The sequence below is a fragment of the Heteronotia binoei genome, chromosome 10, assembly GCF_032191835.1.
Source record: "Heteronotia binoei isolate CCM8104 ecotype False Entrance Well chromosome 10, APGP_CSIRO_Hbin_v1, whole genome shotgun sequence".
NCBI lineage: Eukaryota > Metazoa > Chordata > Lepidosauria > Squamata > Gekkonidae > Heteronotia > Heteronotia binoei.
In genome coordinates, this window is record NC_083232.1 from 1,843,927 (window position 1) to 1,864,665 (window position 20,739).

The 20,739-nt window shown below is 51.0% G+C and overlaps 1 protein-coding gene and 1 non-coding gene across 2 annotated transcripts in view; both read left to right on the forward strand.

Moving 5' to 3' along the window:
- The window catches only part of SMARCC1 (SWI/SNF related, matrix associated, actin dependent regulator of chromatin subfamily c member 1), a 165,434-nt gene that overhangs the window by 139,337 nt on the left and 5,358 nt on the right, over positions 1-20,739 (forward strand). The window lies entirely within an intron of this gene.
- On the forward strand, positions 20,284-20,354 carry TRNAP-AGG (transfer RNA proline (anticodon AGG)). Its single transcript has one exon. It is a non-coding gene; the product is annotated as a tRNA-Pro (tRNA).

Genomic DNA, 20,739 nt, shown 5'->3' on the forward strand with positions numbered 1-20,739 from the left:
GTGTGGAGTCACCACCAGTAACTTACAGCTGCAGTTCTATTCAGAGTGTAAGCTTTCGTGCGCTCTAAGCACGCTTCATCAGACGAGATGCGCTTAGAGAGCACACAAAAGCTGACGTTCTGAATAAAACCAAGTTGAACTTAAAGGTGCAACTTGACACCTGTTTCGTTCGACTACTTCAGACCGACACGGCTGCCCGCTTGGATCTTGCAGCTGCAGCGTGCAGGATCCTGGAAAACGTAATGGGCCGTTTGGCCTTTAGTCTCCCAAGTGGGGCAGGCCTCAGCAGAAGCCCAAGGGGGGGGCCCAGGCTGTGCTTGGCTGTAGATCGCAGCTGAGATGGGGCTGTGGAGAGATCCCTCCCATATCGCTGTGGAGCTGGCTGGTCGGTCCCCTCAGCAGGACAGGCAGACCTCTGAGAGATGAGCAGGGGCTGTATAGACTGGCCCCAGTGAGGAAAGCGGTCCTTCTTCTGGGCTCGTGGAGCACAGTGAAGCAGTCTAGCCTTGCAGCTATTGGCTCTGCGCGCTCCCAAGTTGTGGCCCTTCAGCCTCAAAAGTGTTGCAGGTGATCCTGGGCTCTACTTGAGAGTCACTTTGGTGTCGTGGTAAAGTGTGCAGACTCCTATCTGGGAGAACCGGGTTTGATTCCCCACTCCTCCACTTGCAGCTGCTGGAATGGCCTTGGGTCAGCCATAGCTCTAATAGAGAGCCAGTTGGGTGTAGTGGTTAAGTGCGCGGACTCTTATCTGGGAGAACCGGGTTTGATTCCCCACTCCTCCACTTGCAGTTGCTGGAATGGCCTTGGGTCAGCCAGAGCTCTAATAGAGAGCCAGTTTGGTGTAGTGCTTAAGTGCGCGGACTCTTATCTGGGAGAACCGGGTTTGAATCCCCACTCCTCCACTTGCACCTGCTGGAATGGCCTTGGGCCAGCCAGAGCTCTAATAGAGAGCCAGTTTGGTATAGTGGTTAAGTGTGCGGACTCCTATCTGGGAGAACCGGGTTTGAATCCCCACTCCTCCACTTGCACCTGCTGGAATGGCCTTGGGTCAGCCAGAGCTCTAATAGAGAGCCAGTTGGGTGTAGTGGTTAAGTGCGCGGACTTTTATCTGGGAGAACCGGGTTTGATTCCCCACTCCTCCTCCCCTTGCACCTGCTGGAATGGCCTTGGGTCAGCCAGAGCTCTAATAGAGAGCCAGTTGGGTGTAGTGGTGAAGTGCGCGGACTCTTATCTGGGAGAACCGGGTGTGATTCCCCACTCCTCCTCCCCTTGCAGCTGCTGGAATGGCCTTGGGTCAGCCATAGCTCTAATAGAGAGCCAGTTGAGTGTAGTGGTTAAGTGTGCAGACTCCTATCTGGGAGAACCGGGTTTGAATCCCCACTCCTCCACTTGCACCTGCTGGAATGGCCTTGGGTCAGCCAGAGCTCTAATAGAGAGCCAGTTGGGTGTAGTGGTTAAGTGCGCGGACTCTTATCTGGGAGAACCGGGTTTGATTCCCCACTCCTCCACTTGCAGCTGCTGGAATGGCCTTGGGTCAGCCAGAGCTCTAATAGAGAGCCAGTTGGGTGTAGTGGTTAAGTGCGCGGACTCTTATCTGGGAGAACCGGGTTTGATTCCCCACTCCTCCTCCCCTTGCACCTGCTGGAATGGCCTTGGGTCAGCCAGAGCTCTAATAGAGAGCCAGTTGGGTGTAGTGGTTAAGTGTGCGGACTCTTATCTGGGAGAACCGGGTTTGATTCCCCACTCCTCCACTTGCAGCTGCTGGAATGGCCTTGGGTCAGCCAGAGCTCTAATAGAGAGCCAGTTGGGTGTAGTGGTTAAGTGCGCGGACTCCTATCTGGGAGAACCGGGTGTGATTCCCCACTCCTCCTCCCCTTGCAGCTGCTGGAATGGCCTTGGGTCAGCCATAGCTCTAATAGAGAGCCAGTTGAGTGTAGTGGTTAAGTGTGCAGACTCCTATCTGGGAGAACCGGGTTTGATTCCCCACTCCTCCACTTGCACCTGCTGGAATGGCCTTGGGTCAGCCAGAGCTCTAATAGAGAGCAAGTTGGGTGTAGTGGTTAAGTGCGCGGACTCTTATCTGGGAGAACCAGGTTTGATTCCCCACTCCTCCTCCCCTTGCAGCTGCTGGAATGGCCTTGGGTCACCCAAAGCTCTGGCAGGAGTTCCTTGAAAGGGCAGCTTCTGGGAGAACTCTCTCAGCCCCTCCCACCTCGCAGGGCATCTGTTGTGGGGGAGGAAGATTAAGGAGATTGTGAGCTGCCCTGAGACTCTGAAATTCGCAGCGGAGGGCAGGATATAAATCCAATGTCTTCTTCTTCATCGTCTTCCTTCCAAGCTGGGGTGCAGCCTTTTGGCCAGCCCTGGCTCCTGCTCTGGTGGGGTCACTTAACCCAACAATGACCTGCTGAAAACATGCAGGGGGAATGACCCTTCTCTCCTAGAACTAGCAGCAGAGGGGGAGGGCATCAGGCAGGTGGTATCGATTCTCCTGCAGGCGCCAAGAGGTGGTCTGCCAGCAGTGAGCTGTACTGGTTTTTCCTGTCACCTGAGACCAAGCGAGCGAGTTGCGGCACTTGATAGATAACTCCTGGCAGTGATGTTTTATTTAAGGGGCATAAATATTTGAAGGTGGCCAAGGCCGCTTTGGCATGTCACTTCGCCTGCCGGATGTAGCCTCCTCTTCTCCTGTGCCAAAGAGCACTCCCTGCCACGGGAGGTCTGGAAGAGGAGGCTCCCGAGGGGCCGGCAGCCCAGGGGGTGGAGGTGGGGGGCAGAGAGTAGTTTGGCCTCCCCGTAACTGGCGGGGAATGAGATGTTTGCAGCAGAGAGGCTCAGGGTGGAGGCTGAGTGCAAAACGTGCCGCTGTGCTTAATTATTCAATGCCTGGGCGGTGGGGGCAGTTCTCTGCATCTTCTGGAGAGGATGCGCTGCAGAAAGGGCAGATTCTGGAGGGTGGCAGGTTCAGCTGGGCTTTCCGGTCTTCTATTTATAGCCAGGCATTTATGACAGCTCCATGTTTCCCTGTGGGGGAGGGTCCCTCAGAGACTTGCCTGCGTTCGCTGCTTCACAAGACACAAAACGCGTAAAGCTGCTCTCTGCTGAATCAGTTCCTTGGCCCAAAAAGATCAATTGTCTGTTCAGACTGGCACAAGCTCTCCAGGGTCTCAGGCTGAGGACTTTCTCATCACCTGTGAGCTGATTCTTCTAACTAAAGATGCTGGGACTTGAACCTGGCACCTTCTGCATGCCAAGCAGATGCGCTACCACTGAGCCACAGTGGTGTCGAGCTCTTGGGTGAGCACTTGCGCATATGCCCGCTTCTTTCCACCTGGCCACGGAATTTTGGCTCTGAAAATCGGAGTTTGTTTGACCTTGAACTCACGGCGTGCTCCCAAGTCAATGACTCCCTAAGCCACCCACCTTCTGGTCTGTAGCGGGGAAATATTAAAGGAGGAGCGCCCAGCAAGGGCAGTTGTAGGGACCAGGGAGAATTGCTTTGAGCCCTTAGGGAAAACCGTTAGATGATGTTAGAGAAAAACATGACACAGCAGAGGTTAAAATCAGCAGGTTAATAAAGAACTGCAGAGTCCAAGTGCGTGCTTAAAAAGAGAGGTGCTTTACTTAAACTATCATGGGGGAAGCTCCAATGGGTTAAAAAAAAACAAGCAAAGACTAGATCCTGCGTGTTTATAGCTAGAAAGCTAATGCAAGGAGTGCTGCATCTTCCTCAAGCAAGCAAAGACCAGAAAAGAGGCCACAAAATGCAAAATAGAGGGGATTGGGTAAGCATATGGAGCAGAGGTCCATCAGTGGCTATTAGCCAGAGCACGCTGTTGGAACTCTCTGTCTGGGGCAGGGATGCTCTGTATTCTTGGTGCTTGGAGTGGGGGGGGGGCACAGTGGGAGGGCTTCTAGCGTTCTGGCCCCACTGGTGGACCTCCTGATGCCACTTGGGCTTTTTGACCACGGTGTGACACAGAGTGTTGGACTGGATGGGTCACTGGCCTGATCCAACATGGCTTCTCTTATGTTCTTATGTGACACAGAGTGTTGGACTGGATGGGCCATTGGCCTGATCCAACAGGGCTTCTCTTATGTTCTTATGTGACACAGAGTGTTGGACTGGAGGGGCCACTGGCCTCATCCAACAGGGCTTCTCTTATGTTCTTATGTGACACAGAGTGTTGGACTGGAGGGGCCACTGGCCTGATCCAACAGGACTTCTCTTATGCTCTTATGTGACACAGAATGTTGGACTGGAGGGGCCACTGGCCTGATCCAACAGGGCTTCTCTTATGTTCTTATGTGACACAGAGTGTTGGACTGGATGGGCCATTGGCCTGATCCAACAGGACTTCTCTTATGCTCTTATGTGACACAGAATGTTGGACTGGAGGGGCCACTGGCCTGATCCAACAGGGCTTCTCTTATGTTCTTATGTGACACAGAGTGTTGGACTGGAGGGGCCATTGGCCTGATCCAACAGGGCTTCTCTTATGTTCTTATGTGACACAGAGTGTTGGACTGGAGGGGCCATTGGCCTGATCCAACAGGGCTTCTCTGATGTTCTTATGTGACACAGAGTGTTGGACTGGAGGGGCCATTGGCCTGATCCAACAGGGCTTCTCTTATGTTCTTATGTGACACAGAGTGTTGGACTGGATGGGCCACTGGCCTGATTCAACATAGCTTCTCTTGTGTTCTTATGTGACACAGAGTGTTGGACTGGAGGGGCCATTGGCCTGATCCAACAGGGCTTCTCTTATGTTCTTATGTGACACAGAGTGTTGGACTGGATGGGCCACTGGCCTGATTCAACATAGCTTCTCTTGTGTTCTTATGTGACACAGAGTGTTGGACTGGAGGGGCCACTGGCCTGATTCAACATGGATTCTCTTATGGTCTTAATTTCCAGGTTGATTTAACAAAGTCTGAGCTGCCCCCCTACAGGATTCAGGGGCTTGCTCTCTTGATGACAGGTTGGTTACAGTCAACACCTGTGATTTCCTGTTGACTAACAAAACATAATCCACTCTGGAATCCTGCCTGTGGGCACCATGGCATCTGCCAGCACCAAGTGTTTTTAGGGAGTGGTGGGGCTTTTGCCCGGTAAATCTGGTTGGCTGTTGGAGATTTGATTGGCTGTGTGGATTTTTAAGAACTGTGCTTTGGCAGTAGCAGCCGCCACAGCGCAGGGTTCTTCACCGTGTGATTGAAGTTAAGCTGTGGCAATCTGTTTGCGGCTGGCTCCACCTCCTGCAGCAGGCCGTGGCCAGCGTTCCCTCTAAGCTGAGTTAGTGTGAGCTAGCTCACAGTTTTTCAGCCTCTGGCACACGCATTTTTGTCTTAGCTCATGAAAAATGGCCCCAGAGCAAACTAATTTATGCAGGAGCTGACAAAGTAGAATATTTGCTTACAAGACCCCACAGCTTAGAGGGAGTATTGGCCGCGGCGTGTCCGAATTCCAGAGTTGCCTGCAGGTTCCGAAAGGCTGGGAACCCGTGCCGTAGAGGATTCCCAAAGCTTCCACTTGACCACCAGCAGTTCACGTTGCAGCTGTTAGCAGAGGAAACCGTCGATAAATGCAGTCGATAAATGTGTCAGGACTGCCCCCGAAGCCCTGTTTGTTGTGCAGAGGTGTCCTTTGAACCCCGGGAGTGTGTGTGTGTGTGTGTGAGGTTGTGCCTTGTGCCTGTGTGCCTGCGACAGCAGCTCTCCCCCGTGTGCCTTTGGGGGCTAAGCAGAGAGAGAGCCAGGCACCTAGCACCTTTTCTACCTTCTCTCCCGTGAAACATCTGCCCGTTTGCCTTTAAGCTCTCCTTTCCCTTATGTAGGTCACGTTTCACCATTTTCCCTGGCGTTTCGCTTCTGAGAGGCTCAAGCTGTGTTTTCCTCTTCCTCCCTACGAGCCACCTTTTCTGTTCTGTCCTGTCCAAATGCTTAAACCAGGTTTGAGGTGGGGTTTCCTACCCCCGCCCCTTCACTGGCTGGGCTCTCCTGTGTGATCTGTCAGTTTTGAAAACTGCCTGGGAGAGGCTAGGGAAGGCGCATCTCTGGCCTTAACAGATAATCTTGTCTCTGCTGCAGAAATCAGCTAGGGGGGAAACATTAACGGGGAGGTGGGAAGCTATTTTCTGGGCTCAGCGATGCAGAGGTGGGAATTGGCGGGCGGGAAGCCGAGCACCAAGTTGCCAGTGAAATAAAAGAACCATTTCCTCCCCCCCCCCTTCCCCTCAGCTGAGGGTCAGTCTGGGGCAGGGCTGCTTTCCCAGCCCTCTTTCCATAGCTGCCTTTCTTCTTGGGAGAGGGCAGAATAATAAGATGCCCTTTGTCTGGGGCTTTCAAAGCACACATTGGAGGAATCCTTCCAGCAGTCTGTTGAGGGTCATTGGCCAGGATTAGGACCTCCAATGCCAGGTGGGGAGGAAAGTGAGCTGCTGCAGGTCCCAAAGAGGGCAAAGATGCGATCTGGACTTGGCAGCTCCTGAATTACAGCTCGTCCTCTGAGTGCCTGCTCCCCGTGATGCTTTTAACACATGGTGGTTTTTCACCCGTTATCCTCTGCTGTTAAGCCTTGTGTCTGAGAACAGGAGCTTTCTCCTCTCAAAAGTGTGTACCTCGAACACCTTATTGGTCTACAACAGGGGCGGGGAACCTTTTTTTCTGCCAAGGGCCATATGGATATTTATAACATCATTCGCGGACCATAAAAAATTATCAACTTAATAAACAGTGCTCCGGTGAGGGAGGATGATTCAGGCCAGCAAAATTAATGCAAATAATTGTTTTTCTATTTGAAGTCAGGTGGGGAGAGCCTAATCTGGCACACACACACCCGGCCCGCCACCCTAGGCAAATGCATAGGTCCAGAGCTTTTTTGTAGAAAAAACCCAGCAGGAACTCAGTAGCATATTAGACCATATTAGCATCTTAGGCCACACCCTCTGGGATAATCAAGTGCAAACTGAACGGTGACAGTAACTTTTCCAGGCCCTGCAGCAATTCTGGCCAGCCAGCCAGGCCCCAGGGAGGCTGCTGCACAGTACATCTGGGCCCTGTGATCCCTGCCTGGTCCTGGGGAGGCTGCTGCACAGTGCGGCTGGGCCCTGCGATCCTCGCTGGCCAGCCAGGCCCCAGGGAGGCTGCCACATAGCTCAGTTCAGTTCAGCAATCCCCGAGGGCCACACCAAGTGACCTCAAGGGCCATATACAGCCCTCGAGATGGAAGTTCCCCACCCCTGGTCTGCAAGGTGCTCCAGACTAGAATCTTGCTCTTTTACTGCCAACCAACATGGCCACGCTCTGAAACTACCGTTAAGCAAGTACACACCGTTATCTTCAGGCCTCACTCCTCAACTACAACATGAAGGCATTGAAGAGGAACTCCAGACAAGACAACTGCACTGCACACACAGTTCACAAATCTCTCTTCGCAAGACTCTTGTGTCTGTTGGCCACTGGCCAGCTCCTTGACCCACGAGCAAAGACAGGATATACATGTTTTAATTTTTTTTACATGTTAGTTTTCCATTCAGCTTGCAACACTTTTAAAGGTCTAGGAGAGAAATTTCAAGTCTGGGAATTTTATCCTTAGGGCAAAGTGAGCATTATAAAATGAACATAAGACCCCCGTTGAATCAGACCAACAAAGGCCCCCTAGTCCAGCATCTGTCTCACACAGTGGCCAACCAGTTTCCTTGGAAGGCCAACAACAGGGCAGAGAGGCCGAGGCCTTCCCCTGAGAAGAACCTCAGAAGAGCCCTGCTGGGTCAGACCAGTGAAGGGTCCATCTAGTCCAGCCTCCTGTCTCACACAGTGGCCACCCAGTTCCTCTGGAGGGCCAACAACAGGGCAGAGAGCCTGAGGCCTTCCCCTGAGGAGAATCTCAGAAGAGCCCTGCTGGGTCAGACCAGGGAGGGTCCATCTAGTCCAGCCTCCTGTCTCACACAGTGGCCACCCAGTTCCTCTGGAGGGCCAACAACAGGGCAGAGAGGCTGAGGCCTTCCCCTGAGAAGAACCTCAGAAAAACCCTGCTGGATCAGACCAGGGAGGGTCCATCTAGTCCAGCCTCCTGTCTCACACAGTGGCCACCCAGTTCCTCTGGAGGGCCAACAACAGGGCAGAGAGGCCGAGGCCTTCCCCTGAGAGGAACATCAGAAGAGCCCTGCTGGAGCAGACCAAGGAAGGTCGATCTAGTCCAGCCACCCAGTTCCTCTGAGGGGCCAACAACAGGGCAGAGAGGCTAAGGCCTTCCCCTGAGAAGAACCTCAGAAGAGTCCTGCTGGGTCAGACCAGGGAGGGTCCATCTAGTCCAGCCTCCTGCCTCACACAGTGGCCAGCCAGTTCCTCTGGAGGGCCAACAACAGGGCAGAGAGGCTAAGGCCTTCCCCTGAGAAGAACCTCAGAAGAGTCCTGCTGGGTCAGACCAGGGAGGGTCCATCTAGTCCAGCCTCCTGCCTCACACAGTGGCCAGCCAGTTCCTCTGGAGGGCCAACAACAGGGCAGAGAGGCTAAGGCCTTCCCCTGAGAAGAACCTCAGAAGAGTCCTGCTGGGTCAGACCAGGGAGGGTCCATCTAGTCCAGCCTCCTGCCTCACACAGTGGCCAGCCAGTTCCTCTGGAGGGCCAACAACAGGGCAGAGAGGCTAAGGCCTTCCCCTGAGAAGAACCTCAGAAGAGTCCTGCTGGGTCAGACCAGGGAGGGTCCATCTAGTCCAGCCTCCTGCCTCACACAGTGGCCACCCAGTTCCTCTGGAGGGCCAACAACAGGGCACGGAGGCCGAGACCTTCCACTGAGAAGAGCATCAGAAGAGCCCTGCCATTCCCTGATGTTGCCTCCTGGCTCTGGGATTCAGAGGCTTAGTGTCTCTAAATGTAGAGACTCCTCTTAGTCACCACAGCTGGTACGCATTAATAGACTTCTCCATTATCCTATCTAATCCCCTTTTAGAGCAACCTATGCCTCTGGCCATCACAACATACAAATTCCACATTTTAATCACTATGTGCAAAGCAGTATTTCCTGTTGTCCATCCTGAACTTACTGCCAATCAGATTCATCGGATGTTCTGAGTTCTAGTCTATTGGGAGAGGGAGGAAAAGTTCTCTTTCTCCAGCCAGGCATAGTTTTTATAAACCTCGTCTGTGCCCCCCCCCCTCCCCCAGTTGTCTCTTTTCTTAAACTGAAAAGTCCCAGACTCTTCGTCCTTTCCTCCTAGGGAAGGTGCCTCAACCCCCTAATCGTCTTGGTGGTCCTCCTCCGTACTTTTCCCAGCTTACACCCCTTCCTTGGATCTCTGCATTGCAGCTGCTTCCCCATCTGCATGGCTTTTACCAGCCTGGGAGAAACAGCTGTGTTGTTTTCGCCCCCAGTCCCCACCCCCACCCTCGGCTTTTCCTCTGCTCCATGCAGGTGGAGACCCAAGTCGCCCAAGCTCTTTTAAACACACACACACATATATTTCTAGCTGTCATTATATTGATCACTTTTAGAATGGTGTGTTGCAGAAAAGCTGCTAGGCTGAGGAAAGGAAGCCTGACTTCTTTTTTAACTTACAACTTCAGAGTCCACGTATAAATATTTTTCATGGGCTGACGCTCATCTCTATTTCCAAAGATGATAATAAAAATGGAATGAATGCAGTTTGTCCCCTGAAAACAAGGAAGTTGAGCAGGGGGTGAATGTGTGTGTGTATATGTACGCTGGAGTCCTGAATTATAAATTCTATATCTAAATACATACATATCCTTTAACGAATATTTTATTTAGAAAGTTTTTACAGCCCCTCTCCAGGGAACCTGCCCAAGGCAGCTTATAAAGCAACGCGTGATAAACATAAAACATTAACATTGTTAATCAAACTCCAGAATTTAAAATACCCAACCAGAGCATAAGAACAGTTAAAATTAAGCAGCTTAATGTAACTGTTCGGACTAAAAACATGCTATAAAATGGTGTTAAAAGATCAACTCCTTAATTGCCTTAAGTGTAACAGAGTAATTATAACATAAAATGCCTGTGTTCAGTTAGAAGGTAAAAGGTTAAATGCATTTTGACAAAGCTGTCTTCATTGGTGGTCAGCCATCTAAATCCCCCCGAAAGAGGCCATTGATCCCTATGTTCAAAATATGTGTGAAATATACAAGCTGTTGCACATAATATAAAAAGGTAAAGGTAGTCCCCTGTGCAAGCACCAGACTTTTTTACGGGGTGGTTTGCCATTGCCTTCCCCAGTCATCTACACTTTCCCCCCAGTAAGCTGGGGACTCCTTTGACCCACCTCGGAAGGATGGAAGGCTCAGTCAATCTTGAGCCAGCTACCTGAGCCCAGCTTCCGCCGGGATCGAACTCAGGTCATGAGCAGAGAGCTTGAACTGCAGTACTGCAGCTTTACCACTCTGCGCCACGGGGCTCCTTGCACATAATATACCCAGAGTTAAAACCATTGCTAATGTAAATTGTGCACATCCAGTCTGAATATGCCCAATGTATGTTCCTGTAAAAGCTCGTTTTCAGTAATCTAAAAATACGAACATAATATAATCTTAATTAATAACATGAGTATAAAAATAATTGAATAAAAGAGCATTTACCAAGCCAAACCATTTTTCACTGACTAACTCCATTATTCTGTTCACTTGATATTTTAATGAAGGGGCCTACAGAGAATTCAGGCTCCAATGAAGTAAAATCTCTCAGCAAAAGTACTTTGTCATTACCTAAACATATGGCAGAAAGTTAGTCAACCCCATGAAGCTTCTTTGTTTCAGTGCATTTTTAAAGGAAAAAGGAAAGGAAAGGTCCCCTGTGCAAGCTCCAGTCGTTTCCGACTCTGGGGTGACGTCGCTTTCGCAACGTTTTCATGGCAGACTTTTTTATGGGGTGGTTTGCCATTGCCTTCCCCAATCATCTACGCTTTCCCCCCAGCAAGCTGGGGACTCATTGTACCAACCTCGGAAGGATGGAAGGCTGAGTCAACCTCGAGCCGGCTACCTGAAAACCCAGTTTCCACCAAGGATCGAACTCAGGTCGTGAGCAGAGCTTAGGACTGCAGTACTGCAGCTTTAACACTCTGTGCCACGGGGTATTTTTAAAACCACCTAGTTAAAGGTATCAGCTCACCATTAGCGATATATGAATTCAGTGAAAGGATGTCTGTGTATTTAGTTTATCAATTAGCGCTTCTGCACACACCCCTCCACTTCTCCTGTTTTCAAGTTTCAGGGTTTGGCTATGCCTCCCCTTCCCCTTGCGGAGGAGTGCTTTGCAAGCCGTTCTCTTGCAGTAGCCTGACACCTCCCAAGCAAACAGATTATAGGCATGCTGTGCTAAGGTGCGGAGACCTCGCTGGCCCAGGTGAGCCTGATCTCGTTAGATCTTAGAAGTTATGCAGGGTCAGTCTTGGTTAGGACTTGGATGAGAGGGTGGGGTGGAGTTTGTAGCAGGAACTCCTATGCATGTTAAGTTACATCCCACTGATGTAGCCAATCATCCAAAAGCTTCCAGGGCTCTTCTTACAGGTCCTACTGGAAGCTCCAGGAGGATTGGCTACATCAGAAGGTTGTGGTCTAATATGCAAAGGGTTCCTGCTTAAAAAAAAGAAAGAAAGATGCAGAGACTTTTTTGCTTGGATTACAATTAGAAAAATTTCCAAAGGAAGACAGGACTTTAATTTGGTACTTGCTCTCAGCTGCTAGGACATTGTATGCGCAGCTGTGGAAACAGGGAAAAATACCAGAGAAATGGGATTGGATTGTGAAAGTTTTATCTTGGAGTGAGATGGACAAATTAACTGAAACTTTAAGAGACTGTGATTTAGATATATTCAAAAAGGAGTGGAAGAAATTTAAAGGATATATGGAGAAAGAGTGGAATGTAAAAAGACATTGGACAATTTTTTAGTATTAATGGGAAAAGAAAAATATTGAACTTTGATTGGTTAGCGGTACCTTTATAATTGAATTTAAATTTATAACTTCGGGGAACTCAAATATTGGAGGAAGGGGGGGTTGAAATATCATATGGGTTAGTATAGAAAAGAGACAATTAAATATTGTAACCATATGTTATTAATAAATTGTTAAAACACACAAAAAAAGAAAGCTCTGGATGAGAGACCACCAAGGAAGCCGAGGGTCCCTTTGCTGAGAGCAGGCAGTAGCAAACTACTTCTGTTCATCTCTCGCCATCAAAACCCCAATACTGCAGGAGTCTCCAAAACCAGTATTGGCAGTCTTACGTTCAGCTCAGCAGGTTTGAGCCCAGGTGGTTCTTCTGGCCAGAGTCCCAGCTGCAAGGACCTCTTGGTGACCGGAACACCTTAGGTGGACTATGCAGTCATCTTCCTTGGAATGGCCTCGGGTTAGCCATAGCTCTGGCAGAGTCGTCCTTGAAAGGGCAGCTGCTGTGAGAGCCCTTTCACCTCACAGGGTTGTTGTGGGGGGAGAAGATATAGGAGATTGTAAGCTGCTCTGAGTCTCTGGTTCAGAGAGAAGGGCGGGGTATAAATCTGCAGTCGTCGTCGTCATCTTTTCCCCAAAAGCCCAGCTTAGCTAAATTCAGTGGATGGCTCATTTGCAGTCCTCTGTTACTGCCGTGGGTGTCTCCATTCAGCTTAGAAAACCTCCAGCTCAATAGAAACGTGAGATCTCCCAGGGAAGATGGGAAACCATCTCATCAGTTTCAGGACAAAGAAGGACATTTCCTGGCCAATCCGCCTTGTGGAGTGTGCTGGGTTTCAGGGAACAGACAGTGGGTTTCCAAAGATGACTTCTGAAGCTGGCTGCTGCTAACATACTGCCAGGGAGAGGCCCAAGTGACACAGAGAGGGAAACCCGGTTCTCCCAGATAAGAGTCCGCACACTTAACCACTACACCAAACTGGCTCTGGGTGCCCTTCTTTCAGATGATATCTGGAGCTTCAAAGCTGGCAGTCTGAGCTTCCCGTAGATTCCTGTGCCTTTTGCTGTTGCATCTTCCCCAGCCGTCTAGTCCAGCCACGCCTCCAGTTCTTAACACACAGCAACAGTCTGCATCTCAGGCTTATGCAAAAGGCGCCTGCTTATTACTTCTACAGGGAAAGCAAAGACACTCCTGTAGCTGAGCAGGGAAACTGATTCTGTGCCCTTTGTGTTCTCAAGGGAGAGCTGAGCTGCATTTCCAGCTCTGCAAATTGCATCCGTGCAAGAGGGAGGATTCAGGGAAGCCTACAGGTGCTCACTTCATTGGTCTGCAGCACACACAGCCCGCTTTGCAGAAGGGACGAGGTGGTGAATCCTTTCTGCTTGCAGTCTCCCACCTGGAGCCGGCAGCTGGAATTACACACAGGCTAAGCTGTCGTTCAGAGCCCGTTCCCCCCGCCCTTCGATCTCCGCTTCCTTTTCCCTTTCGGCTGAGGTTCCCTTGGTGCTTAAAGGGAACCTCCAAATGCAGAGGCAGGAGGCAGCATCAGGGGAAGGCCTCGGCCTCAGGGGGAGACTGTTCCCCTAGTAGGACAGTGGGAGGGACGGTGGCTCAGTGGTAGAGCCTCTGCTTGGTAAGCGCAAGGTGCCAGGTTCAATCCCCGGCATCTCCAACTCAAAAGGGTCCAGGCAAATAGGCATGAAAGACCTCAGCTGGAGACCCTGGAGAGCTGCTGCCAGTCTGAGTAGACAAGACTGATTTTGATGGACCAAAAAGGGTCTGGTTCAGTAGAAGGCAGCTTCATATGCTCATATATGTTGGGGAGGGACGGTGGCTCAGTGGTAGAGCATCTGCTTGGTAAGCAAGAGGTCCCAGGTTCAATCCCCGGCATCACCAACTAAAAAGGGGTCCAGGCAAGTAGGTGTGAAAGACCTCAGCTGGAGACCCTGGAGAGCTGCTGCCAGTCTGAGTAGACAAGACTGATTTTGATGGACCAAAAAGGGTCTGGTTCAGTAGAAGGCAGCTTCATATGCTCATATATGTTGGGGAGGGACGGTGGCTCAGTGGTAGAGCATCTGCTTGGTAAGCAAGAGGTCCCAGGTTCAATCCCCGGCATCACCAACTAAAAAGGGTCCGGGCAAATAGGCATGAAAAACCTCAGCTTAAGACCCTGGAGAGCCATGAATGGGGCTATGGCTCAGTGGTAGAGCATCTGCTTGGTAAGCAGGAGGTCCCAGGTTCTATCCCTGATATCTCCAACTAAAAAGGGTTCCGGCAAGTAGGCGTGAAAAACCTCAGCTTGAGACCCTGGAGAGCCATAAACGGGGCTGTGGCTCAGTGGCAGAGCATCTGCTTGGGAAGCAGAAGGTCCCAGGTTCAATCCCCGGCATCTCCAACTAAAAAGGGTCCAGACAAGTAGGCGTGAAAAACCTCAGCTTAAGACCCTGGAGAGCCATAAACGGGGCTGTGGCTCTGTGGCAGAGCATCTGCTTGGTAAGCAGAAGGTCCCAGGTTCAATCCCTGGCATCTCCAATTCAAAAGGGTCCAGGCAAGTAGGCATGAAAAACCTCAGCTTGAGACCCTGGAGAGCCATGAATGGGGCTGTGGCTCAGTGGCAGAGCATCTGCTTGGCAAGCAGAAGGCCCCAGGTTCAATCCCCAGCATCTCCAACTAAAAAGGGTCCAGACAAGTAGGTGTGAAAAACCTCAGCTGGAGACCCTGGAGGCTGCCAGTCTGAGTAGACAAGACTGACTTTGATGGACCGAGGGTGGTCTGATTCAGTAGAAGGCAGCTTCATAGGTTCATATAGTAACACTCCTGCTTTGTTTTTCATTGCTGGTTTTGTGCATTTGCGACTGCACTGTTTTAATGTGGGATGTTCAGTGTCTTTCTGCTTGTCTGCCGCCTTGAGGGCTCTTAATTGGTTGGGAAGGCAGCATAGAAATGTTTTCTGTTTGGTGTAATGGTTAAGTGTGTGGAATCTGGGAGAACGGGGTTTGATTCCCCACTCCTCCTCTTGCAGCTGCTGGAATGGCCTTGGGTCAGCCATAGCTCTCATAGGAGTTGTCCTTGAAAGGGCAGCAGCTGTGAGAGCTCTCTCAGCCTCACCCACCTCACAGGGTCTCTGTTGTGGGGGGGAGAAGATATGGGAGATTGTAAGCGCCTCTGAGTCTCTGATTCAGAGAGAAGGGCGGGGTATAAATCTACAGTTCTTCTTCTTCCGTAAATGACTACAACATACTACTCAGCGGATCGCGAGATGGTGACGGAAGCATCTTTTGGATACTGAGCTTCCTTTTCTTCCTCGCATGATTTCTGGCGACACTGCCCTCTGTGACTTGAGTTCAGATGGGCTGCTGTTGGCCTGACGGAGCCGGCCTTTGACGTCTCCTCCCCAGACATCACAGAAGTGAGAGGGAGTGCCTGGAGTTGTGTTTTTGCTGCTCTGGCTCAGGGGACGCTTGGCTGCCTGTGCTGCCTGTTGTGGGTTGGGACCCAGGCTGGGTGACTTCCAGCTGAACTCGACAGGTGGGCTCTTCTGAACTGAGGTTTCTGTTTCTGCCCTCGCCTTCCCCTAGACAAAGACTCAAGCCCTGGAGGACATTTGCTTGTTTTCAGTACATTTGGGTCAGTCTCTTGCGGCCCATTTCTCCCTTAGACTTGGAGGTGCAACGAGCTGAGCTGCACTCCCTTCCCCAGCTGCCGGAGTGGAAGCAGCTCTCGTTTGAGAGGAAATGCAGCTGGGCCCCTTGCAGAGCTGCACTGTCTGGGAGTGATGGAAATGCCTGGGTTGCGTGCTCACGGAGGGATAAGGGGGGGGGCTTCGCTCCCCCACCTCCCCGTTGCAAAAATCCTCCTCGGAACATCTACCCAGGCTGCGCTTGGACATTTTTAGGTCATCTTTGCTGAAAAAAGCACCACTGTTTTTTGTCTTGTGTGGAAATGAGAGAAAGGAAGGGTTTCTAAGATTTCTGCATTGAAGGGCAAAGCCCAGAGTCCATGACTTGCACTTGGAATAAATCATGCAAATTGGAGAGCTGAGCATCCACGGAGCTGCCGTGAGGAGTGGCTGCCACTCTGAAGGTGTTCGCAGAATTCCAATCCCTGCGTCAGGAGCAGCAGCAGCCGCTGCTGTGCAGGAGGAGGAGGAGGAAGAAGGGAGGGGGGGACATCGCTCCTTCCTTCTCAAACCGAGATGGTTGCAGGAGGGGAGCCAGCAACAGGTAGCAGAAAGGCTGGCATTTTCATGACATACCCCAGTCAGTACAATCAATCCTCTAAGTCTTAAAGGTCCCACTAGGCTTCCGTGTCCTTCTCCCTCCATGAAGCCTGCAGAAGGTAACTCTGAAGCCGCCACAAGCTTCCTCCACTGAAGCTGAAGGGTTGTAGGTTCGGGACAGGACACCACATCAGGAAGTACTTTTTTTTTTTTAAAGGAATTTCGTCATGCTTTATTTTGTTAGTTCACAGAATCATAGAGTTAGAGGGGATCTCCAGAGTCATGCAGGAAACTCACAAACCCTCCCCCTAAATTCACAGGATGCTCACTGCTGTCAGAGGGCCATCTAGCCTCTGTTTAAAAACCTCCAAGGAAGGAGAGCCCACCACCTCCTGAGGAGGAAGCCTGTAAGTACTTGAAGATGGTGATCATATCACCTCTCAGCCGCCTCCTCTCCAGGCTAAACATAGAGCTGGAAGGGACCTCCAGGGTCATCTAGTCCAACCCCCTGCACAATGCAGGAAACTCACAAACCCCTCCCCCTAAATTCACAGGATCTGCATTGCTGTCAGATGGCCATCTAGCCTCTGTTTAAAAACCTCCAAGGAAGGAGAGCCCAGCACCTCCCAAGGAGGAAGCCTGTTCCACTGAGGAACCGCTCTAAACTCACAAACACCTCCCCCTAAATCCACAGGATCTTCATTGCTGTCAGATGGCCATCTGGCCTCTGTTTCAAAACCTCCAAGGAAAGAGAGCCCACCTGAGTTCAATCAGTTGTTTTTGACACGGTTGTTTCTTTGGAAACAGTTTGAAAAGGTGGTCAGGATCGAAGTGGAAGTGGAGTGGCACTGTAGGTGAGGAGGAGAGGGTTACTGGAGGAGGAGACCGGTAAGAGAGAGCCCAGTGAGAAGTTGTGGCTTGAGCCGGCTACAGGCAGCCTGAGCAGGGTGAGGAGGTGACAGGGTATCCAAGCAACAGAGATCTTGTAATTATGCTGTGTTCCCTCCCTGGAGTCTTGCGAGCAAAAATTTTACTTTGTGAGCTGCTACATACATTAGTTTGCTCCGGGGCCAGCCTTCCTGAGCTAAGACCAAAATGTGTGAGCCGGAGGCTAAAAAGCTGTGAGCCAGCTCACACTCACGCAGCTTAGAGGGAATACTGGTTCTGGGTGTCTTCAGCTTCCCTCTGCTAAGCATCCAGAGTCACACAGCTGCTTGACCTGCCTGGCCAACATCTGCCTTTTTCAAATGGTGGAGGAAGCTGTGAGGTGTTTGGCTGCGCTCGACTTAATATTGACCAAGAGGCGAGAGTTGGTAGATGGGGTGAAGGTGGTGGGGACCTTAGGCCAAGCATTCTGTCCCAGGTAAGACGCTGGACCAGATCTTAAAGGGCATCTGAAGGACATTTTGGTGATACGGGAAAGACAGCGTGGATTTGTCCTCAGCAGGTCCGGCTAGGCCAGGGGTAGGGAACGTTGGCTCTCCAGATGTTTTTTTTTTTTGCCTACAACTCCCATCAGCCCCAGCCATTGGCCATGCTGGCTGGAGATGATGGGAGTTGTAGGCAAAAAACATCTGGAGAGACAAAGTTCCCTACCCCTGGGCTAGTCTAACCTTGTTTCTTTCTTGGAGAGCCAGTTTGGTGTAGTGGTTAAGTGTGCAGACTCTTATCTGGGAGAACTGGGTTTGATTCCCCGCTCCTCCACTTGCAGCTGCTGGAATGGCCTTGGGTCAGCATAGCTCTGGCAGAAGTTGTCCTTGAAAGGGCAGCTGCTGGGAAAGCCCTCTCCAGCCCCACCCACCTCACAGGGTGTCTGTTGTGGGGGAGGAAGGGGAAGGAGATTGTGAGCCGCTCTGAGACTCTTCGGAGTGGAGGGCGGGATATAAATCCAATATCTTCATCTACCTCACAGGGTGTCTGTTGTGGGGGAGGAAGGGAAAGGAGATTGTGAGCCGCTCTGAGACTCTTCGGAGTGGAGGGCGGGATATAAATCCAATATCTTCATCTACCTCACAGGGTGTCTGTTGTGGGGGAGGAAGGGAAAGGAGATTGTGAGCTGCTCTGAGACTCTTCGGAGTGGAGGGGGGGATATAAATCCAATATCTTCATCTACCTCACAGGGTGTCTGTTGTGGGGGAGGAAGGGAAAGGAGATTGTGAGCCGCTCTGAGACTCTTCGGAGTGGAGGGCGGGATATAAATCCAATATCTTCATCTACCTCACAGGGTGTCTGTTGTGGGGGAGGAAGGTAAAGGAGATTGTGAGCCGCTCTGAGACTCTTCGGAGTGGAGGGCGGGATATAAATCCAATATCTTCATCTACCTCACAGGGTGTCTGTTGTGGGGGAGGAAGGGAAAGGAGATTGTGAGCTGCTCTGAGACTCTTCGGAGTGGAGGGGGGGATATAAATCCAATATCTTCATCTACCTCACAGGGTGTCTGTTGTGGGGGAGGAAGGGAAAGGAGATTGTGAGCCGCTCTGAGACTCTTCGGAGTGGAGGGCGGGATATAAATCCAATATCTTCATCTACCTCACAGGGTGTCTGTTGTGGGGGAGGAAGGTAAAGGAGATTGTGAGCCGCTCTGAGACTCTTCGGAGTGGAGGGCGGGATATAAATCCAATATCTTCATCTACCTCACAGGGTGTCTGTTGTGGGGGAGGAAGGGAAAGGAGATTGTGAGCTGCTCTGAGACTCTTCGGAGTGGAGGGGGGGATATAAATCCAATATCTTCATCTACCTCACAGGGTGTCTGTTGTGGGGGAGGAAGGGAAAGGAGATTGTGAGCCGCTCTGAGACTCTTCGGAGTGGAGGGCGGGATATAAATCCAATATCTTCATCTACCTCACAGGGTGTCTGCTGTGGGGGAGGAAGAGAAAGGAGATTGTGAGCCGCTCTGAGACTCTTCGGAGTGGAGGGCGGGATATAAATCCAATATCTTCATCTACTTCACAGGGTGTCTGTTGTGGGGGAGGAAAGGAAAGGAGATTGTGAGCCACTCTGAGACTCCTCGGTGTGGAGGGCGGGATATAAATCCAATATCATCTTCTTCTTCGATCAAGTGACCAGCTTACTGGATCACAGGCACGCTTTTGATGTCTATCTGGATTTCAAAGTAAAGCTTTTTGACATGGTTTGCCATGAGGTGCCATGGAGGACTGTGAGCTGGACTCTAGGGTAGTTTAGTGGATCGGGAACTGGTTGGAGAACCACACCCAAAGAGTAGTTGCCAGTGGCATTTTATTATTTATTTATTTATTATATTCTGTTTATAGCCCACCCTTTCCCAAACGGGCTCTGACCAGGTAACAACAATCATAAATAAGGACGTCGGGCTGGCTTCAACGAGGGCCAGGGCCTTTTTGGTCCAGGCCCCCACCTGGTGGAATGAGTTCCCACTGGAGATTAGGGCCCTGCAGGACTTAGCAAGATTTCGCAGGGCCTGTGAGACGGAGCTCTTCCACCAGGGTTTTGATTGAGCCAGCGGGTGTCCTTTGAAAGTCATCAAAGGAGGGAGGGACAGTGGCTCAGTGGTAGAGCATCTGCTTGGGAAGCAGAAGATCCCAGGTTCAATCCCCACTGGCATCTCCAACTAAAAAGGGTCCAGGCAAGTAGGCGTGAAAAACCTCAGCTTGAGACCCTGGAGAGCCACTGCCAGTCTGACAATACTGACGTTACAGAGGGACAGTGGCTCAGTGGTGGAGCATCTGCTTGGTAATCAGAAGGTCCCAGGTTCAATCCCCGGCATCTCCAACTAAAAAGGGTCCAGGCAAATAGATGTGAAAAACCTCAGCTTGAGACCCTGGAGAGCCGCTGCCAGTCTGAGTAGGCAATACTGACTTTGATGGACTGAGGGTCTGGTTCAGTAAAAGGCAGCTTCATATGTGGGAGGGACGGTGGCTCAGTGATAGAGCCTCTGCTTGGTAAGCAGAAGGTTCCAAATTCAATCCCCAACATCTTCAAATAAAAAGGATCCAGGCAAATAGGTGTGGAAAACCTGAACTTGAGACCCTGGAGAGCAGGAGAGGGACAGTGGCTCAGTGGTAGAGCATCTGTTTGGGAAGCAGAAGGTCCCAGGTTCAATCCCTGGCATCTTCAACTAAAAAGGGTCCAGGCAAGTAGGCATGAAAAACCTCAGCTTGAGACCCTGGAGAGCAGGAGAGGGAAACTGGCTCAGTGGTAGAGCATCTGCTTAGGAAGCAGAAGGTCCCAGGTTCAATCCCTGGCATCTCCAAAAAAGGGTCCAGGCAAATAGATGTGAAAAACCTCAGCTTGAGACCCTGGAGAGCCGCTGCCAGTCTGAGTAGGCAATACTGACTTTGATGGACTGAGGGTCTGGTTCAGTAGAAGGCAGCTTCATATGTGGGAGGGACGGTGGCTCAGTGATAGAGCCTCTGCTTGGTAAGCAGAAGGTTCCAAATTCAATCCCCAACATCTTCAAATAAAAAGGATCCAGGCAAATAGGTGTGGAAAACCTGAACTTGAGACCCTGGAGAGCAGGAGAGGGACAGTGGCTCAGTGGTAGAGCATCTGTTTGGGAAGCAGAAGGTCCCAGGTTCAATCCCCGGCATCTCCAACTAAAACGGGTCCAGGCAAGTAGGCATGAAAAACCTCAGCTT